Raw genomic sequence first — 12,824 nt, forward strand, 5'->3', positions numbered from 1 at the left:
TACCTGAACAATCTGTGTTGGGCTTTTTTTCAGGGATGTGATCAGACTGTGAGAGTCTAGGATAAGATGATGACTTGGTGGCCAACATATGACGCTGAATGAATGATGTGGGTCCTTTATCATAAAACCCTGATGAAGACGGCTTAAGTAACCAGTAAACTCAGTAAATGAGGGACATTAGGCAACAAAACTACTGTAAAATGATTCACAGTTGACTTGTGTTGGGACACTAACAGCAGTCTCCTGGGTGAAAGTCCTGTGTTGGTTTGACCCGTCCAACCTCCACTCAGTCATGTTCTGACCACCGAATAATGATGTTGGTGGGTTTACACTGGAGTCTAATGGGATGCCAATGGCCACCGACCAAGCAAACAGATTAGTTTTACTTTATTCCCATTTTTTCAGCATGGAGCCATAATTGGGTGTCACGATCACTTATCCTGATCAAGATATAAAACTCACTTTAAACTTAAATGTTTACTTTTCATCAAGGATGGAACAGTTATTTTTTGTTGTCAAAATCGTAAAGGTCAAATAAATAACGTATAAATAGAATAAAAAAAAAAGCAACATTGTGTGAGTCTGTTCCTTCCGATAATTCCTTTTTCCTTTTTTTAAACAAGGTTTTTTTCCCACTTCTCTCCCATGATAGTGAGCGAGACAGCTTCATTAATCCACTCATGCGACGATATTCACCATCATCCTGATCATGGAAATTGTCCATAATCAACTTATTTTGAGTGTCTCACGATCAGTGATAAAATCCTACATTCCTTAGTCCCTTTACAATGTAGCATGTAGCATGTAAAAAAGGAATTATCAATACAACCGATACGGAGGGAACAACGAGTGCAGGAGAGACCAGTTGAATCTAAAGTCTGCTGCCACATCCAATCAGGAATAATGGCCTGATAGCACACATAGCACCTATTTGTCGACATGCTGTGTATTTGTGTGAAGGATCCTTTTCCCCCTCGAAGCGATCCCTGAAGTACAAATTCCTCTCTGTTTCCTTCATTTGGAGCGATTGCACAGTGGAGGCTCACTTTTACGATGGTTTACTGCGATTAGCCGCCTTTTCCACCAACGCCGCCTGCCACATCCTTATTCGACACACTGCGCCTCCTCTGCTGCACCCAAGGTGTGCCAATGAATATTTCAGAGAGTCCAAAAGGAGAATTCCTCCTGAGTCAGAAGCACAGGCTGCATCGCTACAGGTGGGGCGGCAGCGGCGGCGGCGGGCACGCTCCGAGCACAGGGGTAATGTGTCGGAGCTTTCCGGGCTCAGGCCAGCGGCTTCTTCTGCTCTGACAACAGGTCGCCTGCTGAAGACTAAGCTGCACTCAAAGAGCACTTCAGGAGGACTGTGGCAGCTTTGGCAGCATTTTGTTTCCATCATATATATGAAAATCATTTTATCCACATGATCATCAAAATGTGCTTAAAATGGCAACAAAATATTCAGGAATCATTTTAAATTTTGTTAAGAAACAAAGATTTTGATTGTGTCACAGTTAAGACACCCTCAACATCTGTGTGAAAAAACAATCAAACAATCTGAAATAATATGATCATAAAACATGTATAAATAAAGGATTAATACAGTATTTTTGTATGCCTGATTTTTCAAATCAGGCATTTTTGAATCACTCAAAAATATTTCCCAGTTATCCCAATAATGGGATTTCACCATGATCAACTTGCGAGTGTTTCTTTATCATGTGATCTATGATAAAATCCCATATGGTTCCACCGCACCATTCGTTAAAGTGGCCAATGAGTTCAGATCTCTAACATTCATATTGCTCTGCATTTACTAGCACGTTTGCCTCTCAAGGATTCTGCACACCTCAATTGCTTTATGTTAATGTGGGTTATCCTCGTTTCACTACACACTCAAAATCCCCACCTGCTTATGTATGATTACAATGCACTAGTGAGCATGCTAACACCAACTGGAAGGCGACTCTGACTCTGCCTCTAGCTGTTTGTGTGTCATCCACAAGACTTTAGGCAATCAAGTCCTCACGTCACAAGATAAGCTGCTCTTACAGTTGCTGTACCTCGGTGCTGTACATGTACATAACCAGCATCCTTCCTTCCCAGCAGGATTGGATGAAAGAGGAAATGTGAGTGTTCTTTTCTAAAAATCTCTAAAACAATGCAGGCTTAACAAATGGTAACTTGGTAAACCGTACAGCCAGGATCTTATAAGGAGCCATTCCTTGGCACATTGACTGCATGCTACAGACTTGTTTGTCCAGAACATCCCACAGATACTCGATTGGATTGAGGTCTGGGGAATTTGGAGGCCAAGACAACATCTTGAACTTGTTGTGTTCTTCAAACCATTCCTGAACCATTTTTCCTTTGAGTCATCCACCATCCGCCATCAGGGAATACCGTCTCCATGAAAGGGTCTACATTATCTGCAACAATGTTCATGTAGGTGGTATGTGTCAAAGTAACATCCACATGAATGGCAGGACTCGAGGTTTCCCTGTAGAGCAGTTCCCAAAAGCATCACGCTGCCTCCGCTGGCTAGCCTTCTTCCCATAATGCATCCGGGTACCATGTGTTCCCCAGGTGATTCATCAGACCAAGCCACCTTCTTCCATTGTTCCGTGGTCCAGTTCTGATGCTCACATTCCCATTGTTGAGCCTTTCAACAGAGGACAGGGGTCAGCATGGGACCCTGACTGGTCTGTTGACAGGGGTCAGCATGGGGACCCTGACTGGTCTGTGGACAGGGGTCAGCATGGGGACCCTAACTGGTCTGTGGACAGGGGTCAGCATGGGCACCCTGACTGGTCTGTGGACAGGGGTCAGCATGGGGACCCAAACTGGTCTGTGGACAGGGGTCAGCATGGGCACCCTGACTGGTCTGTGGACAGGGGTCAGCATGGGGACCCTAACTGGTCTGTGGACAGGGGTCAGCATGGGGACCCTAACTGGTCTGTGGACAGGGGTCAGCATGGGCACCCTGACTGGTCCCATACGCAACAAACTGTGATGCACTGTGTTCTGACACCTTTCTATCAGAACCAGCATGACTTTTCAGCAGTTTTATAGCCAACCAAAGAACCATTTTTTATCCGATTTATAATTAATTTATCAAAGTAATAATTTGACGGATTAATTGATTATCAAAATAGCCGTGGTCGCAATCATGAGGTTAACATTTGTGGGGGGTTTTCTGTAAAATATCTCATCAATTATTCACTAGATTGATTTATGATTTATGTTCCCCTCAGGATGAATTGCCCTCTTTATTGCAATTAAATCACAGTACAGTCAATACAGTCAATAACGCATGGTGAAAACCTCCTGTACTGGGTGAGGAGGACCTGCTGAGGAGGACCTGCTGTACTGGGTGAGGAGGACCTGCTGTACTGGGTGAGGAGGACCTGCTGTACTGTGGACCGGCTGCTGGAGAGAATGATGTGTGTTTTCCTTTTCCGTGGCGTTTCCCTGAGCAGGTTTACACTGCAGCCATATGCTCGAGCAAGGAAATGGGCTTTATTAATATGTTTAAGAGCACACCGGGCTCTGCTGACTTATATCACACATAAAGAGGGGGAAAGATGGAAAGAAAAACCTTCTCCTGGGGCCTCGGTGGAGCCGGGGGACCGCCTGGTCTCAGGCCTGCCACGAGGGAGGCGCCTGTTTGAGCTCAGCCTCTGCGTTCCAGGTGTTGCTTTTTAATTGGCAATTCCGCTAGCAATAAAGCATTTCACGTCCTTTCACTTGTAAAGTGCTTTCATTCCATCTCCAAATGATGTAATTACGCCGGCGTCCCAGGCGAGAGGGCAGCAGCTCGCTCTCTCCGCCAGCAGCCTGGCCAACGCGTTCCTGGACTATGTTTTCATTTAGGAATCCAAACACCATAAAGTAAGGTAGTCGTTTGCACAATAAACACACGCTTTCATTTCAAGCTCCCTCTGCTCTGTGAGGGGAAAATATATATATATATATATATATATATATATATATATAAATATAATTATATATAGGTTCTCTTTGATGTATGAAGGCCAGAGTTTGTTCTTTGCTCCTGGACACAGATGGCGACTGATGATTTGTGTTTTTTTATGTCCAACAATAATGAACATTTAGCTGCAGGTGGACATTTTTTGTTGGTTTGAGAACTTCTTTAAAAGAATAACACAATGCTTTTATCATTTTTTTCTTTCATTCGTGCTGTGACTTCACAATATTATCCTGATAATTATCCTCCCATTTAAACCTCTTAAAATGGCACAAAATCAGATTGGAATCACATCACATTTTGTAAAAGAAACTAATATTTGTATTTATTGTCACAGACAGGGGTGCCTCATTAGCACTTGAGGCCCCTGGGCTATGGAGATTTTTGAGTCCCCCCACCATATGCCACTGTAGAGCGATGTGCTCAATGATTTGGTAGTACCTCCAGAGTCCGCAACGTTTATCATCATTATTATTAATAATTATTACTAAGAGGCCCCTGGCTGAAGCCCAAGTAAGCCCGTGCATTAAGGTGCTTCTGGTCACAGATAAAACACACATCGTGTCTTAATACGTCAAATAAGGTAATCATAAATCATAAGGACTAAGCTTGTTCAAGTTACTCATGGCGATATTCACCATTATGCCCATGATGAAAATTTACCAGTTTTTTATTCCGACCCGTGATAAAATCTTCTATCATCCCGTCTCTAGCTGCCATACATTCACAACTTCACTCGCCGATCCAGAGCCAATGCAAATGTTCCGTACTTTTACAGACTGATTTTTTTAACAGGTCTGCGGTTACGTATGCTAATGCCGACAGCTTACCCGTGGAGTGATGTTATCATTTCAAATTTTACAGGAAGGGGAGATTTAAAAAAAAAAAACATGTTCCTGTTTGTGCAGCGTGGAATTCCCTCTGAGACACAAGAAGGTCAAAAGCGAAGCCAAGTTGCCTGTCGGCCAAGCGTGTGGAGACGTGTAACACTAACCTCAAGTCAGTTGACTAAAGCGGACCTCATGATCCACCTGAGGATTGTGAACCCTCGAGAACAAGTTCAGCCTGTCAGGTTGCAGCACGGAGCATCAGGTTGTGAAACATGAACCCCATTTGATCAACATCGCCCGCAGATGAGTGAATTCCACCGAAGCCGTATGACCAAATACCTCGACGGTGTGATGAAGCAACACAAAAGGAGAAAGTCAAAGACACATCACATCTACCTGGCAACGTTTTTGCTTATCAGACCTCCCCGGTGCCTGTCAGCCTTCCAGCAGCTCTGCCAAATCACACAAAAACAAGCTGTTTGGTATTGCTGCTGTTCCCATGGGAACAGGCCCGCAGAGGGTGTGTCCACTCCAACACTCATCTGCACAAACGGTATGCGAGCCTGCATGCCCCCCCACCCCGGTCCTCCAAGAACCGGGGCCTCATGCAGAACCCTTGCTATCAGTGTAAGCGATTAGCTGGCCCCGCTTGTGAAAAGTGCCACAAGGGGAAAAAGGATCAAGATTCCTGAGATGTTGGGCCTGCAGTGCTCATTCACACACACTTCCTGTCCTTAATACGGACCACACATTCCCGGCGGCCGGGGCAACGCCGAGGCCGGCCGAGCTGCAGTTCAAAGCTGGAGAGAAAGTTTGCAGCAGGAAGTCGGCTGGCTATAAACAACAATACACAAATAAATGCCAGGCCACTTCCATCGGCCTCTTTAGTGAGAAAGGGAAAGTCAGGCGGACATTATTCAAAGGCTTCCTTTTATTTATGCTAATTGGTTTAATTGTCTCCTCACAGCTCTGCTGCGTGTCACAGGTGGCACAAACACAATGATGCAAATCATCAGAAGAGGGAATTTGTGCATAAATGAACATTTACTTTACTACGTTGTCATTTTTGTTCTGTACACATAGTTTCTATTACACTTCCATTCCTCTGTAGCTCTCCCTGAGGATTTGTTCCTTTTTTCCCTGTTAAAAAGGTATTTTAGGGAGTTCCTCCTTTGTGGATGGAGCGTCCCGAGACAGAGGATGTCATACTGTATGGATTATAAAGCCCCTCTGAGGCAGATCTGGGATTTGGCACTATATAAATAACATTTTATTGAATATGAACTGCCATTTCCACATCGCCTTTTAGTATCTTGAATAGGTAAAACAGCCATTTCAAAGAGTTACAAATTACAAATGTTGTCATGCTTTGCTAGCTAACTACTTTTAAAATCACACTCCAAATAAGACAGACAGTCTCTGGTTTCTCCACATAGTCTGGTCTGGTCTCTGCACTAATGTGAGCTACTATCTAGACCTCTGGGGGACCACAGACAGTCTGGTTCCTCCACATAGTCTGGTCTGGACTAATGTGAGCTAGAATTTATTGCGTTAGCTGAAATATTTCATGTATGCTGTCTTCAACCAAAGAATTAGCTTGGTGTTTGGTGTGAACATTAGAACTGTATTGTATCTCCTGTATTTCGCGGTAGTTCCACAATGATCCGGATCCGCTTGTAGCGCTGAACTAAATGTTCTCTACAAACCCGTAGCAGGATTGTTCTGCCTGCGACTGTAGTCATCCTCTTTAGCTCGCTGCCCTCTGACTGCTAACATGTGAAAACTCTCAAAAAGCTTTTCTCCCTGAGAAAAACAGCCCGCTATCTAAGTGAGCAATAAATCTGGCACTTGGGAGAGGTTGTCTGTGTGTGCGTATGTGTGTGTGTGTGTGTGTAAATGTGCGTGTCTTTGAGTGTGTTAAATGTACTCGGGTGTCCTCGAGTCCAGAGCCTCCAAGAGCTGTCAAATGTTGCCTGGCCCCTGCAACATCCGTAACCCGTGACCCCTGTAACTCCTGTTTTGTTCTCGGCACTCCTGGCCCCTCAGATATCCCTCCACGGGAACTCCCCCAGATGACAGACCCCCCGCCCCCATGCCACCCCAGTAGCCTTTGACCTCCCTAGCACCTCTCTGCCTCTCTGCCCTCGCATTCCAGTAAAGAAACCTGAGCCCCGCGGTGAGCTCATCGCCGGGCCCGCGGAATCAAGAGTTAAATGATACCGAAAAACAAGAGAGGGAAGAGAAAAAACGGAGAGAGGCGGCCGCTGGCGGAGGACAGGTCTGGAACTGGTTCTGTGTCTGCTCGGCAGCACTGTTCGGGGGTTAAGTTACACCAGAGAAAGCGGGGAGGAGGAAGAAACCGCTGGCGTCTTTGAATCCTCTCTGCCTTTTGTCCGTCTCCGCTTCCTCTCGCCGCCCTCGTCCGGCGCTTAAGTTAACGAGCCCCGTCGGTGTCGCGCTCGTGTCCGGGATGTGAGCGTAACGGCGTGAGGTCGCGATCTCTCTGACCCCTCAGCGCCCACCAAGCGTCCACACGCGGTAAGTGTCCCTTTTCTAAACCCTCTGCCAGCGTGAGTGTGTGTGCAGCGTGGGGATTGTGTGTTGTAAAAAAGTGCAAGTAAAAAGAAACAAGAGCTGTAGCCCAAACCTCTAAATCATTCTGATTCCCATCTCATATTGTGATGAGTCCCATTAAGACCCTTAATCACTGCAAACATAATTAAACCAATCAGAGTGTCTCATTCAAGCCGAGTCTGGAGGAAGACGGAGCTTTTCCAGCCAGCAGCAGCTGAAAACAAAGATCGACTTTTCAAAGTTTTAAGAGCACCATTAGATAAACCTTTTTAAGCATGCATTATTCATGGACGCCGTGTTTCTTTCTAGTTCACTGGCTGTTGTTCACCGTGTCTCTCTCTGACCTTGTGCACTTGTCTTGTCAACCTGGGGTGACGAGTCCCTCTGAAGGCGAGTTTTAAGGATTTTAATGGGTGGCCTACAGGAGACACTAAACAAAAGGTTGAGAACACGTTATTATTTTCAAAAAAATAAAACTGAATAATATAACAGTGTCAGGGCCAGTTTACACTCGGAATTCTGCCGCCTTCTCTTTCTCTTGTGCAATTTAAAAATAATGTTAAGCATTTCCACCGGTAACTTGAAGAATGTCTGAGGTCTGTAATGGTCTCATTATTTAAATGAGTGTGAAGTGCTCTATTGCTCCTCGCGAGCAAACACACCATGCTTCCTGGGAAATAATGACATATCTATGATCAAAAGCTTTAAGAAATCATACTAATGCAGGAAACATGGCCCTGAACGCACCCTTAATTTACAACGCTGTTTTTAACTCCCAGGTTTTCAGCCTGATGCTGCACCGTGACTGACTAAACATTACTACTTACTCTCACAAATACAGTCACACATTTCTATGGATTTTACCTGATCTTTTCCCCACAGCCAAGTGAAAACAACATTATTATACAATTTGATTTCTATATTAAAATGCTCAGTATCATCTAGAACCCTCGTTGTCATTAACTCCAACGATCTAGTTCCAAATGGGATCTTTTAATTTGACCCTACAAAGGCGATCCACCCATTTCAGCTCATTATTTGAACCATTTAGCACTTTGAGCTCCTTTAACATCTTTTCTCCTCAGCTTATTTTCACACAGTCACCACGGCAACTTGGGGCTTTAACCCAGGGATGTCAAACTCATTTGAGTCCACAAACAGTGGGCCGGACCAGTAAAACCAAACAACACAGTGAGGGAACAATCCGTTCACAAAGAGGTGAACAGCTGAGACTAAAAACAGACAATTCCCTTTATTGTCTATGTCATCCTGGCAAGTTCTTATGTTTCTCACCATGATGATGCTGAATATTATATTCCATGATCAGAAAGATGCTGTGGACACACCAAGCACACTGGCTTATCTGGGAACAAATAGGAACCAGTCTATTTTTCTTAGAACACCCAACACCCTCTGTCCACTTTCCTCCTTTTGACTCTCTTCTCTTCTCTTCTCCTCTCCTTCCGTCTCTCTTCAGGTGTGTTGCAGGCATGGCCGTCGGACCCATTGTAGTTACTTTGGACCCGCCCACTTTTACCGTGTCAAAAGTCAGCACATCTGTCTGTCCACTCTGCACTATTTTCAGTTTCAGTTGTGAATGAGTTTAGCATGAGTCCTTTGTAAGGGGGATTCCCTGTTTTGATCAATAACAGCAACATGTATTGTAGTTAATGACCAGGATGAGAAAATTAGTTCTAAATAGAAGCTCAGCTCACGTTGTTAGGACTTGTTATTATCAAAGGGAAAGGGAAAATAGAAGGAATAATCCACAACAGGGACATGTAGTTTATTGGAGAATGTACTTTTGATAACATCAACAGAATTCATTCAACCGGAAATCATTCAAGACAAATTAAAATTGCATGCGAGCATTAGTAGATTTGAACATTTCAAATATTTGACTGATATGGGATTTTGGGGCTGATTCCATTGTTTCATCTAGTCCTAAAATCTAACTTAACTATGGAGTAAAAAAAAATTGGGAAATCAAAAAAAAACTACATTTATAAAATAATTTATAGATATAAATGATATATAATAATAATTATTATATACTACAATATGTAGCAGCAACTACTGTGTTTGATTCTTCAAAAGTTCATATTTTACATCTGCACATATTGACCAGCAGATCATATATCATATATTTCTGCAGGAGGCTAATATCGGCCCGTTAAATTGGCAGAAAGATAAATTGTTCGGGCTCTATATTTGAAAACATCATTGTTGGCTCAGGGAAATTGTCATGCACATTTTTCCCTATTCTCATTAACTGATTAATCAAGAAAATGATTGTCAGATTAATCAACAAGGAAAACAATTGTTTTGGTTGCAACATAATTGATCACATTTGCATTTCGAATCTGCAAAAGCAACTAAGTGGTTTCAAATTACCATATGTTAGTGCAATCTTTCTTTCTTAAATCCAGCGGGGTAGAAGTTTAAATTAGGAGGCCAAACTGAGGTGACATTTGCAAATCTTTCAGAATCACTGCAGATTTCATGCATCAATTTGGCAAATATGCCACTAAGAGTTCAGCGCAGGTGGCAGCTCAACATGCACCTCTCTGGAGAGGAGGGATTGGAGTGCTGAGAGTGAGCTCGTTCACCTTAAATTGCTTTAGGGGACAGGCAGGTAGTCAGAAACAGTTTTATAAAAAGGTACATGAATGAACATATTTGACAGCTGGAATGTGTCTATGTGCGGCGTGGGGGGAAGAAAGAGCCACTGGTTCAAGCCTCTGTTTCACACTGTCCATGTTGAGACATTTAATAGCATAACAAGTATGAAAACATAATGGGCCCTAGTTTCGTGGCGCAGCGCAGGGCGGCGCAGGGTGGCGCAGCCGGCGCAGTGCAAGTTTCGACCCGCGCAGCCTTGCGCACGGTCAGTTTGGCAGTTTGGTGGATCGCCTGCGCCAAGATGGGTGTGGCGGCGCAGCAGGGGGAGGCGTCACAGATTCAGCTTGGCGTAGCGGAAGTTTCGTGGCAAAAAGCCTCGCCGAGACTGCGCTGAAAGCTCGCCAGCTCCAACCTGGTCTACTTTCGGCGCAAGGCGTAAATAAAGTCCATTCATTCAATGCGAATCACAGCTGGCGGAGTGGAAGTTTGGCTGACGGCGCGCAGTGCGCACACGTCACCGAGACCTCACAGGCAGGTTTCCACAGTTCCAGGCACATTTAAATGCAATAAATAATCACAACAAACACTATTTAATGCAACTAATTGAATCAACACGTGAATTTATATCTATATAGATTGTCCCGTCACATCTGACGTCAGATCAAAGGCGGATGGCACGCGTAACGGAAACTCAGCCTCTCGGACCAAAACATCTCCCTCTCTCTCTCCTGTTTTTTATAATATCGGCATTGTTATTATTATGATACGCGCGCACAGCGCGTGATGCGCGTGGTGGGAGCAGCGGCGCTGCTTCTGTCATCGGGTTGTCAAATGACGGAACTTGCACTGAACCTCCCCTAATGGTACAGACACACCAACTCCGGCAGCGACGGATACGGACGGAACGGACGGTCGAACGCACCGGCGAGTGGGCGGTTCTGTGTTCAAGTTGGATCAATTGGATAGACGTCCTGGGAAGTGGGCGGGACTTGAGTTTCGCTCTGCCGTTTCCAACATGGCGGCCGGGCCACAAACGATCTCATTTTACAGTTAAACTACACGCTATAGCATGTTTCTGAAAACATTTGAGGCGGGAAATGTGTAGTGCAGTAACAGAATCTGGATTAATATTTGATCAACACTGCCTAGTTTGATAGTTTGAACGAAGTTTCTGGAGCCGGCGGCATTGCGTTGGACGGACGGCATTTGCATAAAGTTCAATCTATCGAACTTTATGCAAATTCACATACGGCGACTGGGCCGTCAACTCGACGTGCCGTATCCATCATGCGGAGCTCCTGCTCTACATAGACAATGAATGGGATCCGTTGATTTGACGTCCGTTGCCGGAGTTGGTGTGTCTGTACCTTAACGCATTAAAGGTGAGGAGAGGAGCTCATTTGATTGGTGAAGATCTGAATCGGCTGTATTAAGGTGCGTGTCCACAGGGGCGATTTTAAACGCGAGTGGACGCGCCGCTTCCCAGTATTGCACGCTTGGTGGGCTGCCACGAGAGGATGATTGACAGGCGCTCTCCTTTAAACAACACATTTTTGCGAGCGTTCGCGAGCGTTCCCGAGGTGGCGAGACGAGCCCGGCGCCTCTGATTAGCATAAAGTAGATTCGACTTCAACGAGGAGCGGCCAACTCGCGCGCCGTCTCTCGACATTCGCCGCAACGCTACCAGAATGCATTGCACAGCTTTTCACATAGACAATGAATGGGACGCGGGGAAACACCACTGCCTGTGGACACGCACCATTAATCCCAGTCCACGCCTCGTCTCCCACTCACGCCTTCTTCTCCTCCCTCTATCCCACTTGCGCCGGTGGGAGAGACGGGAGGTGTGCCTGCGCGAGCCTGCGCGGTGCACGAAACTTGCAAAGTCCAGGCGGACACACCCCGTCGGCGCGGCGCAGGTGCGCTGAAAGCTGACTGCACCTGGTCTACGAAACTAGGGCCCAATGTGTGAATGCATTATGAATCCATTGTAAAGACAATCAAGTAGGACAAAATAGGGGAAATGTTTCTTATTCATGCACATTATCAATACACCCAAAATGATGAGTGTTTTGGCAGGAAATTAAAATTATCAATATCAATCCATAAAAATCCTTAGATAGATCTTTTAATATTCACTATTTCCTGTATCCTCTGACGTCATATCCTGTGATATGACGGAATCCACTCCACTGAAAGCAGCATCAGGCCCGAAGGCCGATGTCTGGCAGCATTTTGGATTTTGAAGTATGAGGAGAGGAGCGCTGGACAAAGCAAAGCCATAAAACACAGCACGTCTCTGAAACCACTTAACCAAACATGAGCCAGACGTGTGAGCCCAATCAAAGCTCCCTGGAGACGTTGACAGTCAAGCTACCGACACTTTCTCCACGTGGCCTCAAAGAAGTTGCTGTAGTGACGTTCCTATGAAGGATATATGGCCCTACGCTGTTGTGACGACTTGTTGATGTACTGGAACCACGCTACGTGTTAGCTACTCACGAATGGAATGGCGATTGACTCAGCTCATCTTCACAATTTGTCCTTTCACTGCTCAAACGTAGATCCACCGCCTACAACTACTGCAGAGTTGATCTGTGGACTTCTGGAGTGTGGTGGGTCATGTTTAATAAAAAAAAAGTGCTTTCCGGGTCCATTTTTAATGTAAACATTACTATTTTTTTGTAATTCACAAGGTTTGAGAGTTCCATCTTTGTACAGAACTCTTTCATAAACACTAAGTGTGGTATTAAAACTGAAATATCTCTAAATGAATCGATTCGGAAAGTTGGTTTTGATACCCGTGTACC

At 44.9% G+C, this 12,824-nt stretch overlaps 1 protein-coding gene across 1 annotated transcript in view; it reads left to right on the forward strand.

Annotated features, from left to right (window-relative positions):
• The first annotated feature begins 7,240 nt into the window (after positions 1-7,240).
• The window catches only part of flrt2 (fibronectin leucine rich transmembrane protein 2), a 49,994-nt gene continuing 44,410 nt past the window's right edge, over positions 7,241-12,824 (forward strand). Inside the window, exon 1 of the mRNA XM_084031063.1 lies at positions 7,241-7,356. The gene's annotated coding sequence lies outside the window, so the exon portion shown is untranslated. The remainder of the gene's footprint in view (positions 7,357-12,824) is intronic.

This window comes from Eutrigla gurnardus (assembly GCF_963514095.1).
Source record: "Eutrigla gurnardus genome assembly, chromosome: 16".
Lineage (NCBI taxonomy): Eukaryota > Metazoa > Chordata > Actinopteri > Perciformes > Triglidae > Eutrigla > Eutrigla gurnardus.